Source organism: Symphalangus syndactylus, chromosome 18 (genome assembly GCF_028878055.3).
Source record: "Symphalangus syndactylus isolate Jambi chromosome 18, NHGRI_mSymSyn1-v2.1_pri, whole genome shotgun sequence".
Taxonomy (NCBI): domain Eukaryota; kingdom Metazoa; phylum Chordata; class Mammalia; order Primates; family Hylobatidae; genus Symphalangus; species Symphalangus syndactylus.
Genome location: NC_072440.2, coordinates 106968857 through 106990516, shown reverse-complemented (window position 1 = coordinate 106990516; position 21660 = coordinate 106968857).

Genomic DNA, 21660 nt, shown 5'->3' with positions numbered 1-21660 from the left:
TTCCTCTGTGATGCTTGCCCGCCTGTTACCAAGGGAAATGAGATGTTTGCACATAAGAGAAAATATTCCTTATTTTGTGATTATGCTAAAGTACCCGCCTGTGGAGACAATACTGGTAACAACTTTGAACTCTATCCCAGTCAGAATCTGCATTCGTAAGAGCAGGAACCACGTCTATTTTATTTTTGACAGTTCGTTAGCCCAGCAACTGGAATGGGTAGTAGAACCGATGATGTGTTGATTGCTTTCACCACATCTGCAAGTAGACACAGAGCTCAGAAGTTCCGTGCGTAAGTCAGGGGCATTTCTGTCTTTTTGATGTTTGTTTATGAATGTCTTGGAGCCCATGAAAGTGGGAGTGGAGGACAATCAGAGGAGGAACTGTTGACCCAAGGCAGTGAGAATGAGGAACTAGAGAAGGAGTAAGGGGCTAGGGAGGCATCAGGGGAAGAGAGAAGTGCCCAGGAAACACAAGCACAGTTGACAGGGTGGCAACAGCTAGAGAGGAGGAGGAGAAGGAACAACTGTCCTAAATTCACCCCCTGGAACTCTTCTAACTCAAAGACTCCAAAAAATCATGTGCCACATCCAAAGTTACCTCACCAGCCAATGTGAGGATAAGTAAAACTTCAAAAGAACGCTTATCCCTAAGATATCATTGCTGTTAACAATCTGTCTGTCTATAGCTTTTAAACATTGTCTTATAGGTTTTTAACTGAGGAGGAAACACAATAGGACAAACTTAAGAAGAGAATAAAATATTAGGAGCCATGCCTCCTACAGCCTGAACATAAATAAATGTTTATCGTGATAACAGGGATTATTAAATATGCTTTGGCTCATTGAGTATGAAGTAATAGAAGCAGAGTGAAAGCAATATCTGTGACTTCAGCTCAAAGAATGGTAAACCTCCTACTGCCTCACTTTCTTAGTGAATTAGAAAGGCCAAATAGCACATCTCATTCTTAAAAAAGAGAGACCCTTGTTTGAAAGCACCTCTACACTACAAAGTACAATACAGATGAAAGTAGCTGTTATTGATTTTATTCCCTTCAGGCCAGTGACTTCCGCTATGATGCAGTGAACAGGGCTGCTAAGGGAGACATAAGCTAACGTATATGGAGCATTTCTTAAAAGCTGAATGTTTTTTATAAACACCACTTGACCAGTTATCCTAAGTTCTTACTGAAACATTATGAACGGTTACATTTCTCAGAGCTGTCCCAAAGCAGGGCCACGTCATAGAGCATCTGTATTGGAAGACATCAGCTGTGAAGCTGTGTGTTACTACATTCAGATGATCATGGATAAGGGCATTTGGGATTGAGATTGTGTGAATCGGATTTAAACCAGCAAACCACAGCCTTTATCTCAAATAGTTGTCAACATGAAAGCTGTTAAAGCAAACTACTTTCCATGAAAATGTTTTTTTAAAAAAAAAAAAAGCTTGGAGCCACAAAGCCATAGGAAGAAGAAAATTTATTACCATGCCTAAAATGGAATTTGGAATCCAGTTGCTTGAAGAAAGGAACAATTGTGTTATATTATGCTGAGGTAGGAAAAGAAAAATCAAGGACTACCTGTCCTCAGGGGAATTAGCAAAGAAGACGTTTCCAATATGGCTCAGCAACCCCAGTCGGAGAGACTAGGCAGTGTTGTCCATGGGAAATTGCTGCAACGATGGGTCTGTTATCCTCCAGTGCAGCAGCTAACCAAAACATTTGACCACTGAGCCCCTGAAATGTCACTGGTGTGACCAAGGAACTGGTCATAACATAATTTTATTTCAATGCAATTAATTTAAATTTCAATAGCCACATGTGGCTTGTGGAGCCCATGTTGGACAGCACAGGATAGCGGTTTCAATAGCATTAAGAGACAGAAAATAACTCCATTCAGCAGAATATCCATTCATTCATCCAACTAAGCAAAATTCACTGGGCACGCCTGTTACTGTGTCAGGTACTAAGATGCAGAGATAAAAAAAAAAAAAAAAAAACAGTCTGTCTTCAGAAGTTTAAAGTCTACTTGGGAAGAAAAGCAAGTACAATAAAATTGTTGCCATAATAAAATGGCATGTGTCCAAGATGTGTCCAAGTCTCTATAGTAATAAAGAAGAGCTGAGTGGGTAGTAGGGTGTTGGAGGAGGCCATGCAGGTAAAGTGGCTACTGTCTAGGTTGTGAAGAATTAGTAGTCTTTAGCAAAATGCAAAGTATAACATTATAGAGTAAAAGCATGAAGGCATAAAGATGCATAACAACATACTGCAACCTGCAAACCTTAGGTACAGTAAAAAGCCTTCACCTGAACTGCATCCTCCTGACCTGCCACCTGTGGATCTCTGGTGCCTGTGAGGTTCTGAGGCAGGTTGCATGCGGACCTCAGCCAGCAGGCTACTTGAGGGCACTCACACTGCTCTCACCAGTTCAGATATCGTCTTCACAAAGAGGCAGTAGATAAGGCGGCAGTGGTGAGAGAGTTCCTTGTGTTCACAAGCCTGCTTATGCCAGGGGTTCGTATTATTCTGTAAAGTAATTAACTATTAAGGAAACCAATTAAATATGAAAATTTAAAAAAAGAAAGATGCATATTAAGTATAAGCAAAACCACTGTAAAAGTGTGAAGAAAGTTCCATAAAACTTGAAGGATTATGTAGTTAAATTGCTTTGCATTCCATTTTAAAGCAAAATGTCTGGAAATTATATGTAAGGCATTATGTTTGCGGTCTTCTGTAAGAAAAATGATGCATAACTCCAGCTGACCCATCTATGCTAAAAGAAACGTACTTGGCCTTATGTCAGAACTTTGGCAAATCAATGTAAATCTATGCTTTTATGTTATAATAAAATATATGAGATGTCATGGACTAGAAGAATCTATGGAATTATATGCTTCATAGCCTTTCATGGGACAGGAGTTCTTTCTTTCCATCTCATGAGACTTAGAGATGATGGCATTTAACTTATAATTGCAGTGAAAACCCTGAATAACCCTATAAGAAGCAGGGAGTAATCATGGCTGACAACCAGCTGTCATGGATGGAGGTGAAAATTTGAAGAAATGGAAAGATGGCAGGACCTTTTGATTGGCTAATTATGGAGCCTGAATTAAAGGGATGAGTCAGGGATGTTTAGGTCACGCCAGCCTTTATAAATCATTGAATTGTTAAATACATTTCAAATATTGACATTAATGGTATTTATTACTTGTGACATCGTGTAAGGATAAAAGCAGGGTCATCTAAACAAAAAAATAAATATTTTATATTTATATAGGGTAGATGACTCTTGTGGCGGGATTTCCTCTTTTTCTGTCTCAAAGTGCTTAACTCAATGTTATGACAGGAGAAATATATAATTATATATAATATATATTGTATTTAATATATATAACTATATATACATAAATATGTAAATACATAAGATATATATTATACATAAATATATATATTACCCTAGTATAACATTGAGTTTAAAACTTTGAGATAGAAAAAGATAAAGACATATATGCTTATACTTATTTCATATGTGTTATATATAATAGATACATACTATATAAATAATATAAAAATATATTGATATTTAAATGTCATATGATCTGTTTTTTCCAAAACCATGTTACACTACAGTTCCGCAGACAAACGGATCAAGGCATCTGTGTCATTAGAAAAGGGCAGAAACATTCCAGAGCAAAGAAGTTATTATGCAACTTTGTATATTAAATTTGCTCTACTAAGTCTATAGTGGACAATAGGCTGAAAGTCAAATCTTGCTAAACAAAAAAATCTGTATTTCTTCTGAATTTCTAATGCTTCTTTTAAAACAGTAAGGATCTACATTTGGAGAATCAAAGAACAAGAATATTATGAAACAAGGGAAGTTTCCACAACAGAAAAAGTAGAAATATTGAGAACAATATACATTTACATTCATTTTCTGAAGTTCTGAGGTCAGCTGGCTTGAGTAATGGAAAAGGAGAAGACAGGGAAGGAGGGGGAGGAAGTGAAGGATGCATCATCGACAGGAGTGCCCGGGTGCTGCCATCCCACCCAACCCTCTATACACTGCTAAACACCTGAAAGGCAGGATTGACTCCACACTGCCTAGGACAGAGGCCATGCACCTGTCAAGGCCATGGAGAATCAATCTTGGGGCAATAAAGGTGGGCACAGAGGAGTAAAACCTCAGCACAGGTGTCAGGTTCTAACTGCAGTCTCGTGGAAGTCACTGGGCGAATGGCAGGTAGCTGGCAAAACACTCAAGGAATCACAGACACTTTCAACATGACTTTACTCTCTCTCTGAGCATAAGCAAGGCTGGGTGCAAGCGAGCCTGGGTACAAGCCATATGTACAGCACTAAGGTAATTATATTTTATAGAAAATAGTAGCTCTGAGCCAAGCACGAGCACATGGGTGACCACCTAATTTGCCTCACATAGCCCTGGTTACATAACGAGCAGAGTTGTGCGCCTGCGCTCCAAACTCACTGAGTCATGCTGGACTGGATATCTGCCTTGGTCTATTCTTGATGGCAGCACATCCATTTTTCTTATAGCAGGTAGGCAGGAGGCCTGGGTGTCCCACCTCTGCTGCTGCTGCCTTCAAGGGAGAAACTCCCAGCTAACCCAGTGAGTGACCAGAAGAGCAAAGGGAGATTGAAAGTTATATAAGGGGGAGGGGCAGTTGGAGGAACACTCCTGAGGTCCAAGCTAGGATCAGCATGTAGCTGACCACTGCGTCTCGAGGCCCAGGAGTATGAGCAGGTGTGGAGGGGAGAACCATCACCTGGCCATGGGGGAGGGGCTCAGTCAGCACGAGCCCTGGACACTCCAATGCAGGGGCCAAGAGCAGATGCCAGTGCCCAGAAGCCAAGCAGCACGAGCTGCAGTTTGCAAAATCCAGTGGAGGCCCAAAGAAGAGGACATAGGGCTTGGTGCCCTCCACTGCTGCAGAGAGGGCACAACCACTTCTGGGTGCCCCATGTGCCATCTGCAGAAAGAGAAGATGAGAGAGAAGAAGACACAAAAGGACAGGATGGCCTGTGTGAATCGTCCCTCATCTTTCCATCAGGTTGAGGTTTTGGAATCCAAAAGGATGCAATTAGACTTGGCATTATTACAGGTGAGTTTGAAGCTCAGCATTCTCAGCTACTGTGGGGCAGCAGAGAATATGTTTCAGAGGGTAACTGGGGAAAGACGTAAACAAACCAAGCTAAGTGGAAGGAAACACCCCCTCAATATGAGTGTCCACTTCATTATCTCTAGAAAAATAGTAATTTGCTTTGGTAATGGATTCTTGCTTCTTCCATGTCCTCATGTTGAAAGGAGAATGACTGGAACGGCAGCTCTGTCGCCATGATTGCTCATAAGGTTAGGAGGCTGCCCCTCAAAATTCCCACATTCTCACAGTTCAGGGGTGACCACAAGGGGCATCGGGGCCTGAAGAAAACCCTGTCCTCTTCCCTCTGGAGCCTGGGGAGGGTGTGTGCTGGGGGAAGAGCCACTCTGTGAGGACTCTGGGCTGAGAGATGTGGATAGGGCACCGCATGGGAAGAAAAAGAGAGGGCTGGAGAAGAGGCCATAGAGATGGAGGGGGGTCACGACGGACCTTGTTGTGAGTGAATCTCCCCAGGGCAGGACAGCAGGACTCCCTGATGAAGCAGACACTTCAGCAGGACCCTTAGTGGGGAAGGATTGGGGTGGAATTCAGAGTGGGGAGAGAAGGACGGGGTGAATGTGGGGTGGTGGCTGCTTCCTATGGCACCTCGGAACTGGAGGGAACTGGAGAAAATGAGCCGAAGTATGGAAGCTTAATTTCCAGTGACCAGGCCAGTGTGTTTCAGTTGATAATTTGGCCTTTAAAACGAAGGTCACCTTATTTTGTAATCACAGGCTGGTGAGGGCTGTGATGTCTGGGTATATCTGGACGGACTCTGCCTTAGTAAAGAAGGATTCTCAGCATACTGAAGGCGGCAACTGAATGCCAGGCAGAGAAGGTACTGACCTGCCTGGAGATCTCCCCTAAGGTCTGAACACAGGTCGAAAACACCCACCAAGAAAAGCCTCCTGTCTTGGTCCCTAAGGAAGTCCACGGGCAATTATGTAATCAAAGAAATAATTTCTTATTCATATGCTGAGCACATTCTAGGTAAGCCTAGTAGTGTCTTTGGGTCAGAAGTTAATCATAGTTAATCTATTTTTATACAAATACGGTATTAAATTTTTAAACATCTCTATGCCATATTTATATAAACAACAGCAAAATGAATCTACATAACCTGTATAAATGTGACATGTACTTTCCCAATAAATATTTTATACTGAAACATATATATTATGGAGGAGGATAAAATAAAGCAATCATATGGCTCTATGGAAATAACCAAAACAGGGAGTCAGCGAGCGAAGACAGGTCATGGTGCCAGCGCATGTATCAGCATGCCTCCCTCTATTGATTAATCCAACAGAGATGCATGACGGGGCTGGGCACAGTAGCTCACGCCTGTAATCCCAGCACCTCAGGAGGCCAAGGTGGGAGGATCACTTGTGCCCAGGAGTTCAAGATGAGCCTGGGCAACATGGCAAAACCCCGTCACTACAATACAAAAGAATTAGCTGGGTGTGGTGGCATGTCACTATAGTCCCATCTACTCAGGAGACTGAGGTGGGAGGGACACTCTAGCCTGGGAAGTTGAGGCTGCAGTGAGCCATGATTGTGACAGTGTACTCTTCAACTTAGGTGACACAGTGAGACTCTGTCTCAGAAAAGAAAAGAAAAGAAAAGAAAAGAAAAAGACGCGTGGCATGTTAGTTAGGCATGGTGTTAATGAGCACAGTACTCAAGTCAGCATCCCCACATATCATTTTCTATAACAATTATGGTAACGCGTAATGTTTTTACTTAACATTTAATAATGTGATTAATTATATGATTACATAAGAAGAAAGATGTTGTTCATTCATATCAAATCCTCCATTGGGTGGTGGTGATTTCAGACAGAACTGGGTACAAATTCCAGCTCTTCCACTTGTTTTACAGCCTTAGGAATACCTATAATACTTTTCTGAAATAATGTCCTTCTTGGCCAATTGGATATAATAAAAGCACCAACCACATAGGATTTTGTGAGAATAAAAAGCAATGTCACGTAACCATTTAGCAAAATGACTGGCACGTAGTAGGAGGCTAATAAACGTTAATCATTATCATCAGGGATGTTATTATGTTGAATCAAATAATAATGTCTAAGATAATTAAGAAGAATAAAAACACACACTAGGCCAGGCACGGTGGCTCACGCCTGTAATCCCAGCACTTTGGGAGGCCTAGGCGGGCAGATCACTTGAGGTCAGGAGTTCAAGACCAGCCTGACAAACATGGCAAAACCCCATCTCTACTAAAAATACAAAAAATACAAAAATTAGCCTGGAGTGGTGGAGGGTGCTTGTAATCCCAACTACTCAGGAGGCTGAGGCAGGAGAATCACCTGAACCCAGGAGGCAGAGGTTGCAGTGAGCCGAGATTGCTGCCTCCTGGGTTCAAGTGATTCTCCTGCCTCAGCCCCGCGAGTAGTTGGGATTACAGGCACCCTCCACCAGGCCAGCCTGGGCGAAAGAGTAAGACTCTGTCTCAAAAAAAAAAAAAAAAAAAAAAAACCCACTAAAGGTAATAATGAAAGTCAAATCTATCTGAACACTAGCTTCCAAATATTTGACATGTCAGAGAAAACCACGATGATCTTATTTTCGTAAGGGTCTGAAATACCATGTTATCTATATAAATAACAATTCTGATTATTATTAATGTTACTTTAAATTGTATTATTATATATATTTGGGATGGTCAGCTGAGCTTTCAGGATACTCATTAAGTAAGAAAAGAGTTGTCCAGTCACCAAGCCACTGGTGGAGCACGTTCTGGAAAAGCAAGGAATTGCCATTAAGAAATGGAGAATCAAAAGATTTCTCCACTGCCTCCCCCTAAACCAGGGCACATGGTAATGACGAAGGCATTCCCTGCAGCATTGGCTGGAATCCCTCAAATATGCTGGGACCGCAGGGTTTGAGGAATGTACAGATGTTTCTCAACAAAAGGGAGAAAATTTTTGAAAGCAAAACTTATCATTTTGAGAGTCTCCCAGAGCTAAGATCACTCAAACCCAGGCTATCTAAGATTGGCTTTAGGAATTATGACCACTTGATGACAGGGGTCATAACTTGCAAGGCTTTTATTTAACATTTTATAACTTGATTTATTATATGATTAGATATCACTTGGTGACACAGAGAGAAACAGAGACGGGGCAACAGTGAGTTGTAAGCAGCAGGGGAGAATGGCAGCTGCCAAGGGGTGGACAGGCAGCAGCTGTGAGGCGACATCTGAGTGACAAGGAACCCAGAAGGAGAAAGGGCCCTCCGAGGGGCAAGCCCTAAGAATAACTCAGACTGGGGCTCAGGAAGCCCATGCTGACTGCATAGAGGACCTTGTTTGTCATCAATCAGGTTAGGAAGAACTTTCAGGCAATGAAGAGTATCTCTCTGTATTCAAAAATTGGTTAAATATAAGAGGGCCTTTTATCTGGAACATGAGGACTGATTTGGACATAGAGAACTGAAAATCTAAATGAAGATCTCTTTCATGCTATAGAATGTATTTCACTGCCATTGAGCAACATGCTGTGGTTCCACCTTACACATTGCTTTACAATAAGGCTCCTCAATCTTGGCCCTATCGGTATTTTAGGCCAGAACATTCTTAATTGTGGGGGACTGGTCTGTGCCTTGTATGATATTCAAAAACATCCCTGGCCTCTACCCACTAGATGCCAGTAGCATCCCACCCCTGTCCAAATACAACAAGCAAAAACGTCTCCAGAAATTCTGATGTGTCTTTGATCACAGGTACAGGTTGGCCCCAGTTGAAAACCACCGCTTTACAACAATGATATTCAGTCTTCGTAGAGAAGAGTTTACAAGAGAGCTTATGGAGTTTGGAAGAGCTCCAAGAAGAGTTTAACTCTCCTCATTCCAAGAGGATCACTCTTCTAAATACTATGGAGTCTGGTGAAGGCAACCACTCACACCCAAACTCAGGCAACACACATATATTAGAACTCACTGATTTATTTACAGTTCCCCTCAAATAATATATTACTACATGAAGCCTATGCACTGTGATCATTCACCTATTTGTCTCCACTAAACTGTGGGGTCTACAAAGACAGGACTATGCCTCGTTTGTGTTAAAGTCCCTGAATCCCAAGCAAAGTACTTGGCAAAACCTGTTCTCTCAACAAACATTTGTTGGTTGATTAACAGTGATTAATCAATCAACATTTGTTGGTTGATTAATAGTGAATGAATGAAACAAAAGAACACAAGAAAATTTATACTTTCTACCCAATATGAGAGAATTCACACTAAAGGCAAAGATCCATTACCACCTCTATCACACAGAAAATTGAGCTAGAAGCAACAAGTTTAGCACAATAAAATAATGAGGCCAACATCTACTGAAGCTGAAAGGAGAAGCTAGAGATGAGAAGCAGAAACTTTTTCCAATATAGAAGTCAGTGTCTCACTCCATGAGGCACAGGGGTGGAAAGCCCAGGAGTAACAAAGCCGAGCATCCACATTCATTACTTTGGTGCATTTATTTCCATGTTTTATGTGCTCTCAGTAGCCAGGACAGAGTTCATCTTTGTGCTCCCTGTGCCAGGCAATATGTTACTCTGCAGTACATGTCATTCTGATGGATGCTGCTTTCTCCTTGCAGCTGGATAACACTTGAGCCAAAAGGTTACTATCCCCTTGAAAAATGAATGGGACATTCATGTGCATTTTTGTAGATTATCAAATCAATCTCCATGCGCTATCAAAATAGACTGAATTCCAAGAAGAGTATCATCTCCCCAGACCCAAATGCTAGCCTCCTGCAGAAGTCTTTCAATATGTCTTGGCCACCATGCACAGTAAGGAGAGCTTTTAAAGTACTCTGAAGTTTTTAGCCAAGATTAGCAAAGTCAAGCATCAATAAATGGTATGTTAACAAAATATAAACAAGGTGGGCATAGACCAAGACTGGTTATACTTTGTACTCTAAGGAAGGTCATTAAGTTATCACACCAGTTTGAGTCACGTGCCTAGCTTCCTATTTTATTAGCAAATGCTGGTATGCACTCTAATTCCACAAAGAATATCATTCCGGTTAGCTTAAAACTTCCTTCAATTAAGCTGACATTTATGAACTTTATTTTATTTTTACACACTGCAAACATGAAAATGCAATGTCACTCCATTGCCTAAAGTTTTTTACTGCTATTCTTCATGATGAAATCTGCAACTTGCAAATCATACTGGAATATTCATGCTCTGGCTCTGGGGTCTCTGTTTATACTAATTCCATGACTCTATGATCCAAAAGGACTCAACTCCAGTCCTCTGACTTTATCAGGCTCTTGTGCAACCTTTCCTTTGCCTTTGCGATTGGCTGCCTGGAACGTTGTTCACCTGCTTAGCTCCCGGAAAAACTCCTATAGTTCTTCCAATTTTGTTCAAACTTCCTGTTATCCCTTCCCTCATGCCACCAACTAATGCTTCTGCTTCTCTCCTTTATTTTACTCTACCTTGAACTCATCTCCATTCCAGCTGAAATGATAGATTATTATAATTGTCTGATTTTTTCTGTTTTCTAACATTCAGGAAACCTTTTGAAAGTTAAGAAACATGTCCGTCAGAATGCGTAGATACTTGGCTCAGTATCTGACAAAGAAAAGGCACTCAGATATGTGGAGAAGAAATGAATATACACCACATCCTTTTTTTAAAAAAAAAAAAAAGAACACATTTAGTAAATCATACAGTTTGAGCAAACAAGGATAGAAAGGGAGATCGGGGAAAAGAAACACTCAGAAATGCAGACCAGGAGGGCTGCTGCAGTTGGCACTTACGCTTAATGATAATCCTACTTGTTGCCAAAGTAAAGCTTTTAATTTATAAATCATACTTGTCAGAGACTGAGACAAAGGTTTGTTTCTTGGAACAAGCAGGGCCTTTTCTAGCCCCAAGATCTGAAGGAAATTTCTGCCATATGGCTCCCTGGGGGTGCAGCAAAGAGTGCCCTTCGCTGGGAGACACCGGCTTCCTGCCTCATACACATCACAGTGCTGCAAACTGCAGAGGAGGACAAAGGACTCACCACTGGTAAGGTTCTCCTTTCCCATATAATGGTAGACTGGTGGGAAGTTTTTGTTGAACGGGGAACAGAGATGCCAACTAAAGGCTAACCTGGAAAAGAGATGTGCTCAGAAGTCTAGACTTCCTCCCTGGCAGACCAATGTGTTAAAGACAGAAATATCTAAGAAACTAGAAGCAGATAAAGTTCCTGCAAAAGACACAAAGAAGAAGGGCCGGGCGCGGTGGCTCATGCCTATAATCCCAGTACTCTGGGAGGCCGAGGCGAGTGGATCACTTGAGGTCAGGAGTTCGAGACCAGCCTGGCCAAATACGGTGAAACCCCATCTCCACTAAAAACACAAAAAGTAGCTGGGCCTGGCAGCAGGTGCCTGTAGTCCCAGCTACTCAGGAGGCTGAGGCAGGAGAATCGCTTGAACTCACGGAGGGGACGGAGGTTGCCATAAGCCGAGATCCCACCACTGCACTCCAGCCTGGGTGACAGAGTGAAACTCCATCTCAAAAAAAAAAAAAAAAAAAAGAAAGAAAAGAAAAAGAAGGAGAAGAAGTTCTCAGAGAGTTGGAGGAGAACCAGGAAAGAAAAGCAACTTCACGTAAACCCAGGAAGGAGGCAAGATAGTCAAGAACTGGGCTGCAGGCCACAAGGCCCAGTGCTGCCTGAGCTCAAACAAAAAAAAGGACACAAAACGTCCTTGAAGTTAGTCATGGAATTGTGAGCATTAGCCTTTGGGGAGACAATGTCTGTAGTGAGGTGAATGAGGCTAGATCACATGGGCTTCAAGACGGTGAACAGGAAAAAAGAAGTGCAGATGAGATTAAGTCCATCAGGCAAAATAGCCAAAATGCTTTGCAGCTATATTGGGTAAGATGACCTGAACACTATCCATGCCAAACTGTCCCCTCAGTGTGGAGACTTTGGGTGAACAGATGACAAGAAAAGTAAAAGAGGGTTACTCCCTTAGGACGTGATTGTAATCAAAGGGAGTGGATGAGAAAAATAAGTCGGAAGAGAGTGAGTATGAACTCACATGTTCTTAACCCCTATGACGTGTTTCCAGTTAACTTCAGCAAGTAATTCAAGTTTCTCTTATTATCGGAAAATTATTGGAAAGACTTATTACCACTATGATAATATTAATATATTTATTAACAATGAGAAAGAAGCAACAAGACATTTTAAGTATGGCCTTTGGAATCCTAATGGGAAATATTAGGGTTGAAACCTACCTTGTCCTTGTTTGTTGCTATAACAAAACACTTTAGACTAGGTAACTTATAAACAACATAAATTGATTGCTCACAATTTTGGAGACTAGAGAGTCCAAGCTTAATGTGCCAGCAAATCAGCTAATCAGCTAATCAGCTAATTATTGCCTGCCGAGGGTTTGCTTTGTGCTTCAAAGATGATGTGTTCTTGCTGTGTAGTAAAACGTGGTTCTTTCAATCTCATTTGGAAGAGCACTAATCTCTCATGGCTTAATAACATCCCAAAAGACTCTGCCTCTTAATACTATGGTTAGACCATAGTATAACCCTAAGAAAGAAATATGAGTCATTATCCTCAATCCAACGTGCTTTATATACCTAAAATATGCCGTGGGCTATAGAGCCGAGAGCTGATTTGGAGCTACCATGCAGGGTGCCTATGATGTCGTGTGTACCTAGATTGGTCTCTGCCATCATTCACATCGATATTATTTTTTAATTTTAATTTTTTTAATTTGTATTATTTTATTTTATTATAATTTTTTGAGATGGGATCTTGCCATGTTGCTCAGGGTGGTCTCAAACTCCTGAGCTCAAGCCACTGCCCTGCCTCAGCCTCCCAAAGTGCTGGGATTACAGGTGTGAGTCACCCTGCCCACCCAACATCAATATAGTCATGGAAAATAGAGGGAGGGAGGCTTATATGTTTAAAACTTTCTACCAAAGGCTTTCATACACATTACTATAGCTAATGATCACAATGACATTGAAAGAGAGGCAAGATACATAACTCGATTTTTTTCCTTACTTTTTTTAATGGAGGTCATCAAATTAAATATATAACCCAGTTTTGAAGCTGGAAAAACAGAGGCCAGGAGATTGATGTGTCCCTATCACACAGGAGAGCTGGACATAGAGCCGGGGGAGTTTAGCCCATGTTATCTATTACTGCATAACCATTACCTCAAAACTTAGTTGGTAGTGACAACAAATATTATTATCTGACAGTTTCTTTGGGTCAGGAATTCGGAAGAAGCTTGGTCACATGGTTCTGGCTTAGGGTCTCTTAAGAAGCTGTGGACAGAGTGTTGGCCAGAGCTGCAGATGTTTGAAGGCTTGGAGAGCTAGAGAAGGTGCTTCCACAATGGTGCACGCACAGGGCTGGAGAGACAGGCCCTTAGGCAAGGCGGCTGGCCCCCTCCAGGCACGTGATCTGAGAGTGAGGGAGGGAAAACAGAGGTAACTTTCTGACTTGTCTCAGAAATCACACACTTTTCCTTTCTACCACAGGTAAGGTGGGAGGAATTAATCTCCAGCGCAAGAAAGGCGGTGTAGCAAACAATGGTGGACATTTTTTTAAACCGCCACACACCCCGACTGCCTGGTTCTTGTTTCTATGACAGTAGAAAACCCTGAACCAACCCCAGGTACAAGGGAGAGGCGGGTATAGTTTATTGAAACTGTTGTTCCCTTGCCTTAACTCTTATTTTTCCTCTGAGGAGCTTTCCACCATCTGTTACCCTATAATGTCCTGCCTTCCTTCTACAAAACCCTGTTTTTAGTCGGTCCAAACACACTATCCCCATCTATTACATGGAGTGTTAGCCAGAAGTCCAAGCTTATGCCAACCTCCATGAAAGCATGGTATGTCCAGGCATGCCTTGAGTTTCAGGGCACTCCTTAAACAGTAACATTAAATCACAGGGGCAGTCATCTGTCCTGTCTATGTGTAAGGCCATATAGGAAGCTATAAAGATTGAACAAACCTATGGTAGGTCTTTAAATAACAGAAAGGTCCATCTCCAAAACATTTTTTTTTATTCAAGGTCTATTTTGCCTAGTGAATAACACTTTTTAGAGTACATTTAGAATCTAGAACATGAAAGACTTAGCTCATGTGCAATGCAAAATCCAACTTAATTTCGCCCACATAATCTCATGCTCCCCAAATAATCAAATTTGATATGGAGTTATCTAATCCCTTTCTATAAAAGATACTACCAGCCGGGTGTAGTGGCTCACACCGGTAAGCCCAGCACTTTGGGAGGCTGAGGCGGGCGGATCTGAGGTGGGGAGTTCAAGACCAGTCTGACCAACATGGAGAAACCCTGTCTCTACTAAAAATACAAAATTAGCTGGGCATGGTGGCACGTGCCTTCAATCCCATCTACTAGGGAGGCTGAGGCAGTAGAATCGCTTGAACCTGGGAGGAGGAGGTTTCAGTGAGCCGAGATCACACCATTGCATTCCAGCCTGGGCAACAAGAGTGAAACTCCGTCTCAAAAAAAAAAAAAAAAAAAAGAGATACTACCATTTAACTAAAAGGTTGTTTTAACATTAATGTGCAAAAGTATTTGATGACACCCATTCAACAGTCCACACTTCTTAACATGTCTCTTATTCAGATGGATTGTGATGGACGATATCCCCAGCTTCATGAAGGAGAAAGAGGAAGAAGAAAAGAAGAAGTATGAGGAAGAGCAGGAGGAGGAAGGGTGGAGGTGGGGAGGAAAAGGAGGTGGAGGAAGAACGGAAGGAAAAAATGAAACATTTTGAAAAAGGGGAAGCAGGAGAGAAAAGGAGGAAAAATCTAGGGAAAGCAGTCACTGGACAGAGATTATTTTAAATTATTCTATTCAAAGGCTGAAAAGCCATCAGAGAGATCTTATCTCTGGTGAGCCCTCAAGCTGTCCTCAGAATTAATGCCAAATTGGCAAAGAACTTTTCAATTCTACTTCTATTTGCAATGAAGCTGTTCCATTGTCGAGTGCATTCCGATTATGATTGCAAATGCAGAGAAAATGAGCGGACCAGTGTGTAGTGCAATTTCATTGTCCCTGTGATATATTAAGGATGGTAGCTTGCAATACAACACAAAAAAGAAAACCATACATAATAACCCAGCACATGCAGAGTGTTCATTAAAGCAGCAAGGGAATAGATTTGTTAAATTATAATTGTTTTTATATTTACAATTTCTCCAATAAATTAAAGTTTAGTACACTAATTAGATTGTATATTACGGTACCTGCACGTGCTATTTTCACTCGCTTCACAGCTGGCAGATGGCGTGAGCAGATGATTCTGCTATTAGGAGCCACGGAATTTTAAAGAGACAAGCATAATTGTGTGCACACTCCTTTGCTGTTCTAGCCATGTGTGTGAATCTGGCCCACTTAAATGCAATACAGCCTCAATATTACTGCCACATCCTTATTTTGAAAACTGCTTATGATTTTTAATATAAAACCTACATTACTTATTATTTTTAAATGTTTAGTACAAATTATATTGTGTAGACAAATGCAATCACGCAATAATCCAGTTGCAGGTGTTTCCTACTAAATGATAAACTATGTGTTTCTCCTCTCTCTAGTGGGTTACCTGATCTAACAAAAGTCTCAGGATGGTGAAACTTCCTGGAAGACTAACTTGCCCATTTACCAAATATTTGTTGAATGACTGAATGCCAGACTTCAGAACAGAATAAAATGGCTGAATAGATCATGTGGAAGGATACGTGGTTGAGCTGACCGTCACTGATGCAAGGAGAAAAAAAATCATTAAAAACGGAGAGGTGAAGGGTAGTTTAGCATGATCGACGCTGAGTTGTTCCCCGAGCTGTTTGCAACGTTGATTGCAAGCTCGAATCCTTCTCAGGGAAAATATGTCCTCTTGTAGATGGAGTCATATGCCAGTGTCTTACCAGGCGTGCGAACCTCTCCCAAGGGCAAAGTAGCCCCACAGTGAAAAGAAAGCCACGCCCCACCCTCATGTCCCCCAAGCAGCCCCAGATGGTCTACAGGCTCTTAAAAGGTGGGTTGAGTGACTCGGGCGTATTATAATTCCCAATGTATTCAATTCCATCCTTGACCAAATCTCCCCACATCATCCTGCTTTTCAGCAAAGAATCCAGCAGTACTGACAGAGTTAGCTCAAGGTGGCTATGCTGTGTGTTTGCCTGTCCAACCCCGGCTGAAGTTCCCATGATCGCTCCTTTTTTGTCAAACCCTCTTGCACAACTCTTGCGGTCTGGGAGTGGGACATGGACTTTGCTTTGCTAGCAGGATTTGCTGGCCCCTCTGTGCTAATATACATGAACGATGTCAGATAGTCCCCATTTGGAAAAACTTTAAAATAATCGGTAGTGTAAGCCAAAAAATTTAAAACAATTTTGTTAAAATTTGACTCTTTCAAACAATGTTCCACCTTATAATCTATTTTATTAAAAAAAATTTTAATAAAAGACTTTATTTTTTTGAAAGCTTCAACTGAGACATGCTAACATGGTCTCTACCAATGTTAATTTGTTTAAAAATACATATTTTAACAAATTAATTAATTAACAATTTTATAGACAGATTATATTATATGGTAGGTTTTTCTATTGCAAACTAAAATCCAGTATTTACTTAGGGATATTATTAGGCTACCTCAGTGGCAACTGAAATGAAGAATTTGAGCATTAATACAAAATATATCTTCACTGCAGCTCCAGAAGGAGTCAGAAGATGGCATGGGCTCACGGTGCAAATGGAAGGTCTCTCCAGATTGCATCTAAATGTCACATGGAATCAGATTACCAGATAGAAATGAGTGAGAGGGAGGAGGTACCTGCAGCTCTAGATGGCTGCCCTGTGCTAGCAGGGCAGGTCTGAAGATCCCTGGGGTGCCCGAGACTTCTACAAGATATCTGAGAAGTCAAAACTACTTTTATAAGAAAATTAAGATGTTATTTGCTTGTTTCATCGTGTTGATGTTTGCAGTGCAAAAACAACGGTGAGTAAAACGGCTGGCCCAAGCTGAATTGAGGCAGCGGAACCAAATTGTTCTAACGGCCATTGTGCTCTTCCTGCCATGCCTTTGCAGTTAAAAACATGTAAATACATAGGCACACATACACATATTCCAGCTTCCCTTAATACCTACGATGCAGCTATAAAGATTATAAATATGATGGAATGTCAACCCTTATGTACATACCTTTTTGCTCCTCTGTGTGATAAGTGTGAGGTGTGTTTTGAGCACTTCCCTGCGTGCCAAAGCATGATGGTTATCACACTCATGTCAAGGAAAAGGTCCTGACAAGTATTTGAGCTTCCAGCTGAATTGGCTGCTCCTTTCATGGGACACTTTTTATTTGAAAAGAAGACTGACAGACAAACCGGCTACTCTGACCAGGGGGTGTGGCAGATATTTTCTTGAAAACGAATGAAGCGAGCCTGTCATTTCAAGAAAAAACAACTGGCTATGTTTATTGACAATGATAATATTTCAACTTTCGAGTGAAGGTCAGAAACATGGAAAACTTGTATCCATTCATCTGAGCCTGACAGTGTCTCTCCGCTTGAAGATATTTTTGATGAGATAGGCAGTGATAATAACCAGTGTGTAATATTTTTGCCATTGGATAATGAAATATGTGCACGTGTGGAAAATCTGGATAACTCCGTGAACCAATGTTTTCAAGGGGCCAGCGCATGATGTTATGAAATCTCACATAGATGAAAGACCCATTCAAAGTCCATGACAGACTAGTGCAACGGAGGACAAAAAGTTCACTGACATAGTTCCGGATTTCCTCACTGCAACTCACCTTTCAGAAATTTATGTTCTTCAAATTTCTTTGTAATATCAGAGAAGGATATACACAAGTATCATAAAAGGTTGTTAAAATTATCCTCACATCTTTCTGAATCTACTTCAACCTAACCACTTGTTGGAACAAATCAGTGGAGGATATGGGACTCAGCTACGTTGCATTCAGCCTGACGACAAAGAGATTGGCAAACTTCGAAGCTGTTCTTCTCACTAAATTTTCATAAAAATATGTTGTATTGACACGTCGTGGGTTTATAACAAATAAATATTCCAACAGTTCTCAGTCTTAATTCTTAATATAGTTAATTCCAATAGAAATTACCCATATAAATGAAACCTCTTAAGGCGGCAAAGAGGTTCTTGATAGTGGAGAATTGCTGGGTCATGGAACTGCCATGATTGCTGGGCATGGAGGATTCATTTGAGGTTATGGATTATGGATTAAAACTAGGCTCAGTGAGGGGCTAACATGTTGTTCTCCGGAAACATCCATGTGTGCAGCGTTGGTAAAATATAGAGAGATTTGTTTCTCTAATAGACATCATTGTCTTTCTTTACAAGCCATAAAATTAAAGCCAGCTGATTTTATTCTAAAAGAAATTCGGTTGGTTAAGGTGCGGAATGACCCAGAAACCTGCAGACCCAGGCCATGATGGACGAGACCAAAGGGAGACGAGGCTTTCAGGAGCACAGGCAGGAGACTCTGGCCTGGAAGGGACAGGAGGTGCCACGAAGCCCCTACCACTGCCTCAGGCTGTCGCTGCTGGGGCCCTTGCCAGAGCTTCCCTGGACGCAGAAAAATGGGCCTTCTCTTTTTGCCTCTGTGATAGGAAATGCTGCCTGCCTCCTACTTAGAATCATACACAGTGGTGGGAACTCCCCAATATAGAAAACTGATTCCGATTGTGGTTCAAAAAAAATATATCCTCATATCCTGCAAATCCCTTTCTCTGTGATTTTCATCTCTTCCCCAAACTCTCTAAATTTCCCTGAGGTTTTGGGGTTTTGAGAATATTCACACCAAAATGATTTACAGTATTTCTGCTATTTGCCCTGAAGTAATAGAATCTAAAACCAGCTTCCTGATTAAACAAAGTAAAAAACAAAACAAAACAAAACAAAAACAAGAAGGGAGAAAGGCAAGGAAGAGTGAAATAAACAGCGGCATATAAAAGGAAATTAACAGCCTAGGTTAGCATTCATTATTACTATATATTCAGCTCTAATACACACACTGCAGGGTAGCCAGCCTTGTGACTGCTGTCTCAGACGTTGACACTTGGGCTTAATGCACCTGGAATAGTTATTTGCTTTACTTTAATTCCCAAGTTCCAAAAGAACAGAACAATTTGTTTCCTTGTTTGTTTTGTAATATACTGTTAGGATGCATGAGAGATCAGGAATAAGCATTCTGAGGGCAAATTCTGCTCTATTCTCAATCTACATGGAAAAATACCGAGACAGGTCTGTGTATTTTGTTTTTATTTTTGTATTTTTGAAATGGAGTCTCACTTTGTTGCCCAGGCTGGAGTGCAGTGGCGTGATCTTGGCTCACTGCAACCTCCACCTCCTGGGTTCAAGTGATTCTCCTGCCTCAGCTTCCTGAGTAGCTGAAATTAAAGGCGTACACCACCACAACCGGCTAATTTTTTTTTTTTTTTTTGTATTTTTAGTAGAGACAGGGTCTCACCATGTTGGCCAGCCTGGTCTCGAACTCCTGACCTCAAGTGATCTGCCCACCTCGGCCTCCCGAAGTTCTGAGATTACAGTCGTGAGGCACCTCACCCGGCCCCTGTGCATTTTTTTAAATGGCCAAATTTTGTAAAGTTTGTTTCGTAAATGGATGGGGCAAGAATGATTCAGAATGGGATTAAAACCCCCTCTTTAGGTATGGTATGTGTTGGATATTTCGAATTATCTAAAAATTCTGTCCTAGGGCATGACGAATTAGTAAGTACCCATTTAGCATGTGATGTTCATATAGCTTCTTAGCCACTACGTGTTCTCTGCACAGAAACAATTTGACAGGGTCTACTCGTCTGTACGATCATACTTGCTTTTTCTTTTTATTATTTAAAGATATATTTTTAAGGAAATAAAGAAAATGGCCAGGAACAAATGACTGAGAATAACGCCTTCTTTTCCAGCAGCAAATCTCTGCTGAAAGACGGAGTCTCTATTGTCAGGTGTGTGTTGCTGCGGAGGGTCAGCACGTCTGTGTTTACCTGACCCCTCTCTTGACTCTCAATCTATTCACTAACTCATGCTACCTTCTTTTCAGGATCTACCAGAACAAATTCTTGATTTCAGTGTATATATATTTTACATTTTTTAGAAAAATATCGTGGTGGAAAGCAAGAATTATTGAAGTTTAAGAGCTCCTGTGCAACAGAGGCAACAAGGGAAGAGCATTGTTATTTTGAAACACGATTTAATACAGGCAGGAGAGACAGACAGAGATAAGGACTGCCCCCAGGCAATAATAATATTAGAGCTTAGAGACCCAGGGGTGGTGATTCATTCAACAAACAGATACTTACTAGGCAACTTCTATGTTCCAGAGCTAGCCTACTGCTGGTACCACATGCCACCATATCTCTAGGGAACAAGAGAGTGGTCACGCAATTATACAACATTAATTTTCATAGACCCAGTGAGTTTGAGTTTTGGAAGGACTATTGCAGACCACTAGGTCTAGTTCTTTTCTATTAGGAAAATAAAGATCCAGGTTTTAAGCCAATTCCAGAAATAAATCCAAGTCTACTTTTTCTTTGCTATGTGATCTTTTCCTTATGCACCTACACACCTACACCTACACACACACACACACACACACAAATATAAGCATCCAGGGTGAGTAAAAAGACGAGAAGAAAGGGATCTCAGGTAACTGTGCAGGATGGCAAAAGTAATATGTTTGGGTCACAGAAGTTGGGGTACAAAAGACAGACAGCCTATATTTTTCATGATACTTATTTTTAATACTTTCAAAAACAGTGCCTTGGTTTTATATTAATTGGACACTAAATACAAACTTCTACGTGTCCAAACTTTCTAAAATAAGTCCTCTGTGGTATCCTAATAAGACAAAGTTTGATTTTCTATTAAATTCTTTTAAGTTAAGCATGAGCCCAGCTTAAGTCATTTGGTATGAGAAAGAAGTACAGAGTACACCTGAAAAAAACTTGTGTTTCGAAGTAACAAACAAATTAGCTTTTTAAAAATAGTACTTAGATGTTTATTTTAACTGTCTACAAGATTTGCCAAAAGGGAAAGCATACTTTTGATACTGCTTAAGGTCAGAACAAGTTGGAGTGTAAGGAATATATTGCTCGTTTGTGCTTTTGAAAATGGTTTTCTCTTCCAGCCATTTCATATCCAGATGTTCTGATTCTTCCAACTCACAAGCCATGTAGATTATTCCTGTTTTTCTTTGTATCATGTAAATATTTTGTCATACATTAAAATTATGGGAAATCATGGTATTTTTACGATTTCAAACTTCGAATCTGCAGGCTTGAGAATGGCATTAAATCTAGCTGTGTTCTCTTTCACAGACACAACCAAATGTCATTATTAAGATTTAAAAAGCCAGGATTCCTATGCACTGTCCACCGGCCTCTGTTGCTTTTGATGGACTTTACTGGAGAAAGAGCTGAC